At 36.3% G+C, this 14,934-nt stretch overlaps 1 long non-coding RNA gene across 1 annotated transcript in view; it reads right to left on the reverse strand.

Moving 5' to 3' along the window:
• Window positions 1-367: 367 nt before the first annotated feature.
• Window positions 368-14,934, reverse strand: part of LOC110344792 (uncharacterized) — a 630,580-nt gene continuing 616,013 nt past the window's right edge. Inside the window, exon 6 of the long non-coding RNA XR_015444644.1 lies at window positions 368-936. This is a non-coding gene — a long non-coding RNA (uncharacterized LOC110344792). The remainder of the gene's footprint in view (window positions 937-14,934) is intronic.

Genomic DNA, 14,934 nt, shown 5'->3' on the forward strand with positions numbered 1-14,934 from the left:
GCTTCTGAGTGCCCAGTTACCGCTGTGATAAGTGCCACAGAAATACTTATGTAGAAAGATAGATTACTCTGAACTGGCTTTCATTCTCCTTTTTTGAAACACAACTTCCAATGATAGAAAAAAAAATGCCACTAGTTTATAAAAATCAATGGTGTTTTTGTCTGCATAGGAGTGTTGGATTATGTCAAAGGACTGATATAATCAATATCTGATTCCTAGAAGATGGAGCCTTATCTTTAGAAGAAACACACACACACACACACACACACACACACACACATGCATGCATGAAGAATGTCTCAGAAAAACAATGTCTTTGAGGAATTCTCCTCCACAGCCTGAAAGTGATAGGCTTCATTTCTCTCTAGCCTCAGTACAAAATTTACAAGGAATTAAAAGTGAATAAATTACTCCAGCATCATAAAATTAAAACACAGAAAGCAGTAAACTAACTACCATATCATAACCAATGGATGAACGACAGACTCAAAGCTGTAGAAACAAACTTGGCATGTTTAATTACCCTTATCAAAGGATTTGGGACTTTGATAATATACTATGAAAAATTGCTGCAACATTTGAGAATAATCTGAATTAAAAATTCCAACTGACGGTATGTCAAAATAAAATTTAAAAAGATGATGAGGTTGAAGATGGTGTCCCCGGAGAGTTCCTCCAACACTTCAGTGTGTTTATAATCACTCAGTAAACATTTGAAGCCCCAACATGTTCAAATGATTAATTTAAAAACGAAACAAAGCAAGAGGAATTTGGTATGTGCAGGCCAGTGGCCTACTTCAAAGATTCCAAGAGCAGAGAACACTTTGTGATGGAAATTCTTTTCCTCAGGGGTTTCCCGTTGCTGTTCGGTATTCAAGATACTTTCCCATATTTTGCTTGACAAAGTTCAGCCTTCTCTAAAGAAACCAGGCAATTCTTAAAAAAAAAAGGAAGACAATAGAAATCATTACAGAGTCAGTTTCATGGAAACCACTGTCACCTTGGGGAGCAAATGCTGTGTCAATTCAGTGCTGATGCACATGGTGCTAAGTTGCTTTGCATAATGTTTGTGTGCTTGGAAACCAAAGAGGAGCATTTTAATTAATTTCAAATTCTGTTTTTCTCATTCCTGTCAACCTCAGACTATTTTCGCAACTGTTTAAAAGCCACTTTATCCTAGGAACATTTCTAGTCTCCCCAGTTGGATTTGAACATGACCCTGTATCCCCAAGCTTACCTCAGAAATTCTCAGAGTATGCTCTTTTGTCACTCCTGAATACTGATGTGTTCTGGCCTTGTGATGGTTATTTATTGGTAACTCTGACTCAAGCGTCAGACTATGAGCCTTCAATAGTTGGGGGCCTGTCCCCTGCAAACCCTGTGCCTCCAAACTGCTGACTGGATCCAACCCTCATTGGTTATTTTCATGAGCATAAGGTCTTAGGTGCTGTCCTGCTTCCTAAAATTTGTTTCTGTCATTGTTCACCTAATATTCCAATCACCTTCTCTGGGAATTTGCTCCACTCTCATCTCATATTGGAAAACTAAGCCAGGTACAGTGTTTCATTTTCAGTACAGGGAAGCCATTTGCAAAGACCTTCCATTCATGCATACACTCAATAGTCTAAATTATCTTCTCTTCTCCGTGCCTCGAGCACACTGTTTCCTATGTCTTTATGACCCAAGCTTTTAGCAGAGCTCTTGTGGGACTGCATAACCTTTGTTCCTTTTCTCCAGCCCCATTGTGATTAAATGTGAGTTAATGGATAAAGATGCTTGTTAGTTTTGGGACACTAGATAAAATCTGTAACAGACCTAAAGTCCCAAAGTAAACTACTCAACTCCTTGTTTGCCCAGAACTGAGGTTCCGGACACCACAATCTATAGAACAAGCTGCAAATGTCTGCTGACCATCAATACGTGACAGTCGACCACTAACCTTTGTCCCCTTTTCTTTAATTCTATATGTTAACTTCTCCCTCAACCCCCTATAAGAACAGCCTCGGACTCTGAGCCAGTTGCCTCTCTAAGCTATTTTGCTTTGGGAGTGCCGTCTGGCCAGACTAATAAAGGTCTGTTTTATTTTCCAACTTGTCCGGTGTGTTCCTTCTTGGGTGTTCTTCGCTGCAGTCAGCTCCTCGGAGCATTTGGTAAGGCCCTCGGTCTTACACTCTTGGTATAAAAATAGACATCAGGTAAACATTTGTTGCTTGCCTTTGTGTCTTTCACACTGCCTCAGACAATTCTTTGGAACCAATACTGAATACCAGGGGCTAAACTGGACAGTACATTTTCCTAAAATCATATGCCAGTTGTGAAATAAACACAGTAGAATACATACATTGGGCTGTTTGTCCAGATTGTAACAATACTCCTTTCCCTGAGCAGACATTTTATTGTACGTATAATGTATCATTGACTCTACATTTTAGGGACTTTGACCCAATGAAATAATGTGAACTTCTTTACCAAAAATGAGGATGAGAGAGAGAGGAATCCAGGGAAAGAAAAGTTTCTACCCTTGTGTGACTGGTCCTGTACTAGGTAATCTTGAGATATTTCAACACTACATTCAACTGTACACACTGAAGACACTAAAGGAACTTGTGTGGAGAGATCTTCAGAGAAGTAAAACGGAAATGTGAAGAGACAAAGTCTACACAATCTTCCTGCTCTTTCTTGGTCCTAGACTTGATTTCCTTTCTACTCTTAATAAACTTTGTTCTGTTGTATCTAGCTTAATTTGGTTCATTACTTATGAAAAAACGATTCCTGGCTGTTTCAGAACAAAAAAAGTGCTTTTAGGTATATAAAATACCTTAGCAAAGATGATTGTATTCATTGCCTATTGCTGCTATGAGAAATTATCATAAACATAATGACTTAAAATAATAGATATTTTAAATCTTAGGGTTCTGGAACTCAAAAGCCTGATTGTTTTTGTTGTTGTTGTTTTTCTTTTATAATTTATTAAGGACATGTTTAGAGTATATGATGCTTATATTCCTTGTGTGGAGTTGGTATACGTACAAAACACATCTTAATTCTTTCTTTTCATTCCTTCTCCCCTCTCCCTCTATCTCTTAATCCCCTTTCCATTTAATTGATGAAACTCATAGTAGCAATAGGGAAGCATTTTATGATTGGAGATCGAGGGGAGAATTAATTTCTTTGTGTTTCCTAAGTCCTTGTCGCTGCACCATTCTTAGACCCATCGTCTTCTCCTTCCACTTCAGAGAGCAATAGTGAATTGAATCTGTTTCATAATACAGTACTCTGACTTTCTCTTCTCCTCATTTCTTTTATTTTTAAGGATTAGGTGGTTACATTGCTTATCCAAGATAATGCTGGGTAATATCCTTACATGAGGTCCTATTTTAAACACATCTGCAAAATCCCTTATGTCACATAAAGTAACATTCAGAGGTTCTAGGGATTAGGATCTAAACATCTTTGAAGAAGCCAGATGGGCATTAACTACTATACTGCCTCTTAAACTTAAAAATATATACTGTATTACTTCTTATTGCTTATCTTGTTAATTATCATTTTCCCCAGTGTTTACAACAAAGGCTGGCACAGTGTAGGTGTTCAATAAACCCTGATAAATTTGTATTTTATCAGCTCCTCCATAAACCCTGGTAGTTCCTTTTTTGTTTTATAAAGTGAGATTTAAAGCAATAGCACATAGTATACTGATTCTGTTATTTAAGATCCAACCTGGATGGAGGCTTCTCATGTCTATATGTAAAGGCTTTGAGTCAGACAGACCTTGGTTTGAATCCTTTCTTCTTGAAATCACTATTTCCTTGCATGAGAGAGGAAATGAAAAGCACCCAGAATGCTTTAGCATGTGCTAACCACTCTCCTAAGTACTTTATATGCATGCTCTCATTTTCTTCTCATAAAAGAGAGGAAAATCTCCCAGTGTATCATGCAAGGCTTCCCACAGTAGATGATATAAGAGGTGAGCATGTTGTTTGCCTATTTTGTGTCAGGAAGAATAATGTCTGAATACAAAGATATCCATCTGTAAATTCCTAGATATGTCCTTGTCCTAACCATTGGACACTCTGAATATGTTCAGGAATTAAGGTTGCCAGTGGAGCTAAACTTGGTAATCATCTGGACTTAGTATAGGTAAACTACCCTAGGTTTTCCAAATGGCCAAGTATAATCATAAAGATTCTCAAAAGTATAACAGGGAGAAGAAGAAAAAGTCAGATGGAAAAGTAACTGTGAAAGAAGGATCAGAAAAGTGAATGATTTTTGGCTTTGTACACAGGAAGGGGCTGTGAACCAAAGAATGTGTGCAGCTTCTAGACTAAAAAATAACAGGTAATGGAATCTTCTCCAGACCTTCTAAAATAAAACAAAGACTTGTACACATACAAATTTTACTCCAGTGAGACCCATGATGTGATTTCCTATAAAAGAAAATATGTGTGATGTGTTCATCTACCAAATTCATGATAATTTTTTACAGCCTAAAAGAAAACAAATATTGAGTCATTTCTTATTGACTCTTGATCATATTTCACTAGAATATACTTCTTTTAAAAAATTGACCCCTTTGATTTTCTCATTTTAAATGAAACCAAACTCTAATGTAATTCTCTAAGAAAGAACCTTTGTTGGACTCCCCTTCTCTTGTTTCTAATGATGCGCAAGATGAGGAAAGATTATCATGCACTATTCTTAGATGCATATCTGTCTTTCCTCTGCAAGTTAAAAGTCTATTACCCATCTAACATTTGGCCTCCCAGTCTCTCAAAATTCTTATCCCATAAGAGCCAACATAAAGGTCTGAGTTTGGACTCGGCATCTTAAGGACAGGATTAGCATAAGGTGCAGGAGTGGTAGGCAGGACACATATTTCAGAAGACCGAATGCCACACTTGTGTGTCGCCCTCATTCACCAGGCTTCTTTCCTACTAACAAAAACAAGATACAATGTCTGATGTAAGATACATTGGTTCTCTTCTCTCTAAAAATATCTTAACCTTTCCATCTACGATAGTAGTTTTTGCTCATTTCTTTCATCTTCCTAATTTCCCTCATTCTGATGTCTCTTCTTTCCCCTGCTATTGTTGTCTGCCTCTTTTCGGTTCAGATTTGTGTACTAATCACCATGGAACAGGAAAATACTAATTTGAATGTTCACTGATGTGTCAGCACCATGGACAGCAACACCAGTTGCCCAAGAACCCGTAGAGGTCATATCATTATTCTTAACATTATTTCATTTTAAAATTAATTTCTAAATGTTATCTATTTTCTTCACACTTTTCTTCACACAGGCCTGCTCCCGCAAGCCACCCCTGTCTGACCTCAAATAGCTCATTAGTAGTTGATCAACTGTTTGAAGATATTCATTTGTACCCTGCATGGTTTACCCCTAATATTTTGATCTGTCTTCTTCTCACACTCATGTCCTGAGCTTTTACTCTTTTTTACTTACTTTTTTACTCTTTCACCCTGAAAAAATTATAGAAAATAATTTTGGATTTGAAATTCTGGCTACTTGGCCGCAATTGAACTCCACCTGTGAGGCATTGATATCATTATATGAAATCACATGAAATTTTGCATGTTAAAAAAAAAAGTAAGTAAAAATAGTCAAATTATAAGTAATTTCATAAGATTTGACCTAAGTATTTTTTTATTCCAAGTAATATTTCCAGTTGAATTTTAAAAATCTTTCTTCCACCCTCAAATTAACAATCCACACACTTGTACTGAATAAATCATTTTATTTCTATTTCATTGGGTAGGCTATGTGATCACAAGAAAGGAATTCTTTGTCTTCTTTTTCTCTGTTCTTTTCTTACTATTCACTTTTTCTCTGATCTCAGTGGAGTTCCATCAGCCTCAAATCCAATAAGACCTATGTACATCTTTGATTTCTAACCTCTCAAATCTCATCTGGAATATTGGTTCTTAATTATCCTTCATATTCACTTTTATCAAGGACTATGTCCTTGCTCTTTGCCTTCAAATCTACTCAGATTTTCGGAAGTGAAGCTGCCCTTGCCATTGCCACTGCTTAGTGAGCTATTGGCCAACTTAAGAAAAAAATAAGAGGGCCGGGGATTTAGCTCAGTGGTTTCGCCACCTGCTGCGCAAGCCTAAGGACTCGAGCTTGATCCTCGGCACCAAAAAAAAAAAAAGAAAAAGAAAAAGAAAAAAGAAAAAAAAGAACATTCTACAATCTTTACCCTCACTTTCCTTAACCCCATCTAACAGAGTTTCAGCCCTCTTTACTCAAAGAATTGACTCTCTGGCTCACTGAAATTTCCCTAATTGACATAGCTGATGGTTTTCTGTCCTCCATACCATCCTGACCCCAGCTGCTTTAGCTGTAATTTTCACCACGCATCCATCCCTCAGTGCTATCCAGCTCCTCTTCTGCTTTTCCACTCCTTGACTCCTCCTATTCCCAACTATGGTGGCCTCTGTTTCTTTGCCTTCTGTCATAACAATGCTTTACTGGAGAATTTTCTGTTCCTGTAACTTATCTCTATTTGACTATGCTCATTTTTGTTCAGAAACCCCAAGTTTCCTATTGTTTTCATACTTTCTTTGCTATCTTTGTTACCTGAAATCCCCCCAAAAGGCTCCTCATGTTGAAGACTCAGTTATGGATGGATAGGCTTTTGGAAAGTGATTGCCTCATGAGGGCGCTGACATCTTCCACTAATGAGATCATAATTGAAATGGCATTAGTGGGAGTCACTGAAACAAGGAGGTGGAGCTTACTTGAAAGGAGAGGATCATGGGAGCATGACCTTGGGAACTGTATCTGGTCCCCAACCTCTTTCTGTCTGGCTCTTTCCCTCTCTGCTTCTTGGCTGCCACTCAATTAGCAGCTGTGTGCCACCATGCTCTTCTGCTATGATCTATGATGTTCTGCTTCAGCTTAGACCTATAGCAATGGAACAAGCTAACCATGGACTGAAACCTCTGAAATTGTGAAGTAAAATAAACTCTTCATCCTTTAAGCTGTTTATGTTAGGTATTTTGTCACAGCAGCAAAAAACTTACTGAATGGCTCAAAGAAGTCATTATCTTTTAAAATTTCTGTATTTTCCCAGGGTGGAGTTCACAATTCCCATTTTACTCTTATTTCTTCTCTGAGTCAGATTTTTTATTTCCTCTCCAAAAAAATTTTATACCTTTCCTTTCCTTTTATGCACAAAAATGTTGGGTGGAGTAGGCAGGTCAAAATATACTTTATCTTAGTGTGTGTGTGTGTAGATGGTTAAGTGTGATATTCAGGAATTAAATATGCATGGTCAACATTTATATTATGTTACTCCCTTGGAAATTCACTTCGCATATTATCATATGAAAGGTTCTGAAAGCCATTCAGTTAATAAACCTGTTTAACTCAGTTTAACCCAATGTTCCCAAACTGATTTGACCTTATAGACTCTTTGTTCATCATTTTTAATAAAATCTTTTTGAACACTCAGGGAAATGTCATAACATAACAGGTATTTCTTTTGTGTCGACAAATCTGATCAAATCTTGATTTTGCCACTTATTAGCTCTGTGGGCAAGCTACTTAGCCTCTCTGAGCTTCTACTTGTTCAGCAATAATAACAACCACCTCAATGATGTCTTTTGAGAATTAGAAATAGTGCAAATAAAATATTTCACATGGTATTTAGCACACAATAAGTACCTATAAATGTTAGTATCACCAATGTCATTATTATTTTTGCATTATAATTATGTGTCTTACCCAAGCTACGTTACAGATTATCTTGAAGCCTCTATGAATCATATTCTTTAAAAAATGTCTTATACACTGTTTTATTTCATGGATACTAAGTTGAATACCTGATATACATGCACATATATATATATATATATATATATATAAATTCAGACTCAATCAATGTTTAAAAACCACAACTGAATTTTCAGTAGAAGAATTTTTACAGTTAATAGATGGCTTATAAACACTTTGAAGAAAAACTAAAAAAAAACCTAAAATGTGTTATTTTTCATCATTAACTGCTGTTTTCAAAATAGTTACTTGAATGATTTTATTTCTCTCTCTTCCACTGAATGCTACTGTGTTTGGTATTCTTATTAAATCAGTGTGCATCCATGGCCACAGAACACTGCAGTTTCTAATATGCCTTCCAACAACACTTAAGACATTTCAAAAAGATGTCATGTAATTGTTCTGATATCACACATCTTCAATGCAAACCAAGGTTCTAGAACATCTTTGGTTTTTGTGTTGACTTGGCAGATAGAACCACCGTCATTCAGTTATGTAGGATATAATTTAAACTCAGAAAAAAGTACCACATTTTATACATTGAAAGAATAAATTTGTTTTAGAAGAGAGCAATAACATAGTAAAATGAGCAAATATAACACATGATTTACTTCAAATAATCAATAGCTAAGGCTGAATCCAAATGGTCAAAATGACTTGGAAAAAAATGGCCAAACCAATTTTTCCAATGATAATTGAGTCCAACAATTTGTACTTACATATCATTTTCAATGTGCTTTTAAACAAGTCTCTTTTAACCGTTTTTCCAAACACACTGGATTGAACCGGTTGATACAGGCTGAGCGATACAGGACATTCTGGTCACAATGGCAGCTTAAACAACTTTTCCTTCTGCCCAAACTCGCTTCGCCAACAATCTCTAGCTCAAGGAAACCTTGCCAGTGCTGAAGTAAGACTGACTCAAAAAATAGACATTATGTTTGCTGTTCCTTCTGCACAGAATGCTCTTTCTTCTGAAGCATTATAGCATGTTAAATAAGAGCTAAGATTTAGGCCCAATTTCTGGTTTTGACGTTTCTAAGCTCTGACCTTCAGTAAAAGGACTTAACTTCTACATGTGTCTGATTCCTATCCTGTAAAACTGATTAATACTACCTACCCCATGGTGAGATTTTGAGGCTTAAATGATTTGCTGAATGTAATACACTTAAACAGGGCTTGGTGGCCTGTACTGTAACCTCAGGACTGTGGGATGCTGAGGGAGGAGGATTAAAATTTTGAGCCCGATCTGGGGAACTTAATGACTTGGTGTGACCCTGTCTTAAAACAAAAAGTAAAATATAACAAAAGGCTGGGCATGAAACTTAGGGCAAAGACCCTGGGTACGCCAAATATTCCTACTACCACACAAAAAAGCAATGTGTTTGGACCAATGCCTACACTGGGTGTCACTTGGATGTGTTTGTCCTACCATCATCACCATCGGCCTTGACTTCACAGGGTCAGTCTCTTACATTCCGCAAATCTTGGATCGAAAGTTCCCACCTCAGAATTGTTTACACTGACTAACCCATCTGAAGTAGTTCCCAAGCCTTTTTATCCCCAGAACTTATCACTGTCTAAAATTAGCCCATGTATTTTCCATTTTTCTCTTCTCCTATCTTAATAGAGTATGGTACTTCTTGCTGTACTTAGAGTTATATCTCCAGTGTGTAAAGGAAGTCTTTGCATTTTGTAAGTGCTCAATAAAGATTGACCAAGTGTTCTGTGATAAGGTTTGGTTTAAAGGACTCTGCCTACTTGTGTTTAAATGAACAGAAATGGCTCTTGCTGTGAGTACACAGAATCAATTCTGTTAGGAGTAAAGCAAAAGTCAGTGGCTAGTAAGGTTTTGTGCCATAGATGCCTCTCATGTACATCCATGCCATAGATTCTTAGTTAAATTTGTCTGATTGTGTCTCTATTCCTATCAAAAGATTTAAACAACAAAATTATAAATTCCTTCTTTCAGAACTTGATCTCAGCTTGATCTAAATTACTGTATACGAAGGTAAAAAAAATAAATACTATGTTGTTTTGGTCTAAACATAAAAGTTAAGTTAGAAAATGAGGAATTTTGCAACCAGCATGAGTAAGCAACCAGAAATGCAATGAGTCAATAATTTTCCATAGTCTCGAGGGGTCTTATATTTGTTGGTTAATTAAAATGACCTGAAGTGTTGAACTTTCTTTCTCTGGGGGATATTTTAAAATTCTGATATTTCTCAAGGGGAATGGCCATAATGTTTCATTCTTATTTTTGATAGGAGACTAAGAATGTAAGCAAGCCAATTATTGTGTCTGAGTTCAGAATCTTTGGACTTTTAGAGTGGATCTGGCTTCCACCAACTTCATTTTAAAAGTAAAGAAAATGAGAGCTAGAGAGAAAAATGCAGTGCTCAAATACATACACAACTAGTTTTGGTCTTTGTTCCTATAATAAACTATGATTTTTTCCTTTCATTACTAGATGAAAAATTAAGCCAATTATGAGATTAATCTCAAAGTTTTTAACCTAGAATGTGTAGTTGATAAAAACAGTCACCACCAATAGGTATTTGACCAGAAAGTGGTCAGTGTATCATTCGACATATTGATTAGTCACTTGTGCATATTAAACCCAGGCCACCCTCTTGAAGTCATTATCATTATTACCATCTTAGTGATGGGAAAAGTGAGGCTCAGAGGGGTTGTGTGCACAGGATCACTCAGTTAATAAATTACTGAATCACTGTTTGTCTCCTGATCTGATTGCGAAGCCTGACCTTGAGACACACAATCTCCAGACCTTGAGACGCACAATCACCCCAGGAGCCAATTCTGGCTTACTGCCTGTTTTTACATAACTTAAAGTTAACAATGGGTTTACGGCTTTAAATCACATGAAATTTAAATTTCAGTCTTCATAAATCCAGTCCTACTGGAAGACAGCCTCATCCATTCTTGTACGTAGTCCTCTACAGGAGCACTGTGTGGCCAACCACAGAGATCACATTAGTTGCTAAGCCTAAAATATGTACCATCTTGTCCTTTACTGAAATAGTTAGTAGTCTGCTATTCTTGATCATTAGAGGCCCCCCCAATTTTCAGCTGGAAAAAAACAATAAAATTATTGAAATGTAAAAGCAAGGTGTCCAAGTACAACAAGAAGATATCTCTTTAAAATAAGGACAATTCCATTTATGAATGGAGAATAGTATCTAAGAGCAAGAGAAACAAAATCTCCACTGGATTCTAGTTCATAAAACCACGTTATCCTTCAGCAGGTGATAGGCATTCCTGTTAGGAAGTATTCTCTTGTACAATTCACCTAACAGGAACAATTTGTGAATCGATAGCAAATCACAAAGTGTGCTCAAGTCCAGAGGACCTGTGCAAATCCCTGACACATTTTGGTCTCACAGTTTTTAATAACATTGCTGAGGGCCTGGGACTTAGCTCAGTGGTTTCACTGCCTGCTGCGCAAGCACAAGGACCAGAGTTTGATCCGTGGTAACCCCCGCCCCAAAAATAATGTTACTGAGATATTATTAGTCTTTTTCACTCTCTTTGTCCCACAAATGCACAGTGGCATTTTCCAGAGAATATGTATATATGAGACAAATGATATTACTACAGAGCGAATGTTAAGCCAGATAAGAGAACCCAGCTCTTACCCTGAGCCAAACACTAAAGAGAGTCGCAAAAATGTAAAACAATGGTACTCTTTACTATTTTTTTACCTTAGAAAACTTAGATATTTAGCCATAAAGTTATGTCATTTATAACAACATATAATGGTTTATTTTAGTATATTAAACTTTTGTTTAGTGTTTCAATTTTAATTTCTAATGGGGTAAAATAGCTAGATATAGCTCAGATAAACAGATGTTCTTTATATGCTCCAAGGTGTCTTAAGACCAAAATTTCAAAGAATTTCTATCTAGATTTGCTTCACCCTTCCAGTATGAAACCCTAGCCCCACCATATATATATATATATATATATATATATATGATGTCTTTCCGATTATTTTCTATTGTTGTACTACAAATTTCCAAGCCTGAATCCATATGAACATTACCTAAGAAGTTTAACATTTCAGTTCTCTGTGCCCTAAACTCTCTAGGAGTAAAGTCTAAGCTGCTAAATCCATTTTCAGAGGATTCTGATTCAACTCATCTTAGGCCAGTGCTAGGTAACCTTGCTAGAGATAATGTTGATGGTGTTTCTTACGGGCTCTCTCTTCCTCCTCTCAAATTCATATGTTGAAGTTCTAACTACTTGCTACTTAGAAGAAAACAGTATGGTCAGATTCAAAATCATAATCTGACACAAAAATCTGTATCCTATGCCCTATGACATAGTAACAAAAACAATGACTTCTGTTCCTTCCTCTTTTCTTTTCTCCCCTTCTTCTCCCTCCTTTTCCTTTGATACTCACTTATACGGTGCTTAGTAGAAGGCTTTAAGATCAATGACTGCTAAGCAATATTGAGCTAACTGACAACAGTCATTTGCATTCCTTTAATTCATTTATGTATCACCCTCTCCCCATATGTAAGAATACAACTGGAATTCTGCTAGGCACAGAGCTACAGAAATAAATAAGTTGTAATCATTCTTTTGAAACACCGCTAGTATTTGGAAAACTCTTTTTACCATATGCATGAAAGCAGCTTCCTCCCTTGCCCTCTATATCTTCTTTATATCTAAGGAAAAGAACGAACTGACAAGACGATTTTCAGGTAATCTCTAGCTTCAATGCAATAAATGTGTAGGTACTGAACTTGAAAGCTTGTGACATTTGACAGAATATCATTGGAACTGCTATGCACAGCTACGGTTTAGACTGACTATGTTAAAATTACATCACAGCAGATGAATGGCACCATTTCAACAGCTATAAAATGATAACCTTGTTGTTTACGTTTAAGTTTGTGAGACACAGAAAAGTAGAAAATGCCCCACGGAACCACTTAGAAATGCAGACAAGTCACATTTCCAATTGCATGGATGTGACTTCTCATGAAACAGATAAACTAGAATCACAGGGAAATGGAGTAAAATGTAAAGTTGCAACGTTCCTCCAATTGTTAGCTGTACATGATAATCACTTTGCTTCTGCTTTATCAATATAACTGTTTCTATTTTATATAAATTGTTACTGTAGAAGGGTATCCCTAAACATTGTATGATTATGAATCTTAAATAAGGTACAGAGAGAATGTAAACATCTGTGGTCGTTGGATCAAGAAACAGGCAGAGAGGGGAGGGAGGGAAGAGGAAAGTGGGCGAAAAAAGAAATTAAGATGTATTACACACATGTACCAGCTCCCCAGAAGGGATTTAAACATTATGTACTACACGTATGTACTAATACGCTTTTAAAAATATTTTTATGAATAACAAAAGCAAAACTATTGAATCTTCTCTTCGATTCTCCAAAGTGAGTCCTATTAACACAAAATCACCCTTGAAAATTCTGAAATGCTTGAGACTGTGGGAGGTAAGACTCCTTGACTAATCAATCATAGTTCTATTTGCTACCATGATCTGTCACATAGAGACATTTGTTCTTGCTTTCAACAATGCCAAACCAATAATAATTATTTCTAGAAATGCATGCAAGGCCAACCGTGCTGACTTAAGAGGGCTTCGAGGCATATTCAGTGAAAAAGGCAGAGCTCACCACATTTACAGGGAGGAGGCTCACTTCAGAACACCAACGCATGTAGTAATCATTAGGAAGCGAAAAGCTTATGGGACCCAGATTGTCCTAGAAACTAGGGAGTGTGTGCCATTGAATCTTTGCCTGGGACCAGAGCACTCCTCTGTCTATGTGGAACAATATATTTATTCAAACAATCATGTGTGGGCATGAACATGTAGAGTGTTCAGGGAATGAAATAGAAATGTATACAGTCTATCATTTATGGTTTTCTCACCTTGGGAAGTGCCTAGGAAGTTTATTGTAAATAAACACAAGGGAGAGAGGATCACATTCTTTTAACTGCTGTCACAACTTTCCAAGTGCAGATGGAGGCCTTTTTCTTTTGCAAAGCAATTTCTTTAAAAATTGTAGAATGACTGTACAAAAGATTGAATAACTTCAAGTGGGCAAGCAGAAAGAGGACTATACTATGTATCTGGATTTTATATCTTCAAAGAACTTTTCTTAAATGTATAACTCACTTTTGGTGAGAAGAGTTAGGTGGGGAAAATTAAAGATATTTTTATGAAAATAAAGCAAAATATATCACAGGAGATGATGTATTGTGGTCATTAACAACTCTACATTGAGGATTAAAAAAAAACAAGTTACTGAAAATCCTGCACAAGACAAATGCTCTTAATAAAATATTGATAATAAGAAAGCAAAGGAATTGTGCAACTTCCAAGTTGCCATTAGACTAGAGACCCATTATGTGGCCCTCACAATGCATTTATTTTTGGGCAATCTATGGTTGGATTTTCTTTGTGTTTTAGTTGTTGTTGTTGTATGATGTTTTGTAGCTATTTTTTGTTTTGGTTTGTGATCTTACATATCTCACTTCCCCGCTGGACCAACCATGTCCCTGACAATGCTTTATGGACCTGTGAAAGACACTTTTTATTTATTCATTTTTTTTCTGGCTAAGCACAAAGAAGTATATATTTGAGGCACAAAATGTAAAAAGGCTTAAATTCACTAGTTGCTGCCAGCTTACCTCATTAAGAAATTGTTCTGATGCCTATGGGACAGAAAATAAAGATTCCTGCTTGCCAAAATATTCTCCAATACTTGGTAATATCAAGCTTTCTAGTCTTTGTCTATCTGATGGATATAAAATTATGCTTTGTTTTGATTTCTGGTTTGTGATGATGACCATTTCTCTATGAATTTGATAATGGATGATTTCATCTTTTATAAATTGCCTCTTTGTAGCCTATGCTCATATTTGAACTAGATTTCTTTTCCTTGCTAATTCTTGATGATATTTTGATAGGTCCCAAAACAGTGTTAATTATTACAATGAAATACAGATAGTCAAAAAGTAATCAAAGGTGTGAAATTAAAATTTTTGATAATGAACACAGAAAGCCAAACTTTTGCCATCAAATCCTAACAGAAAATAAAGAAACCTACGTGATATTCAGATAAGACATCAGCAAATTTT

This window comes from Heterocephalus glaber, unplaced genomic scaffold (genome assembly GCF_053883595.1).
Source record: "Heterocephalus glaber isolate CG9 unplaced genomic scaffold, H.glaber_assembly_v1.0 deba00001606, whole genome shotgun sequence".
Lineage (NCBI taxonomy): Eukaryota > Metazoa > Chordata > Mammalia > Rodentia > Bathyergidae > Heterocephalus > Heterocephalus glaber.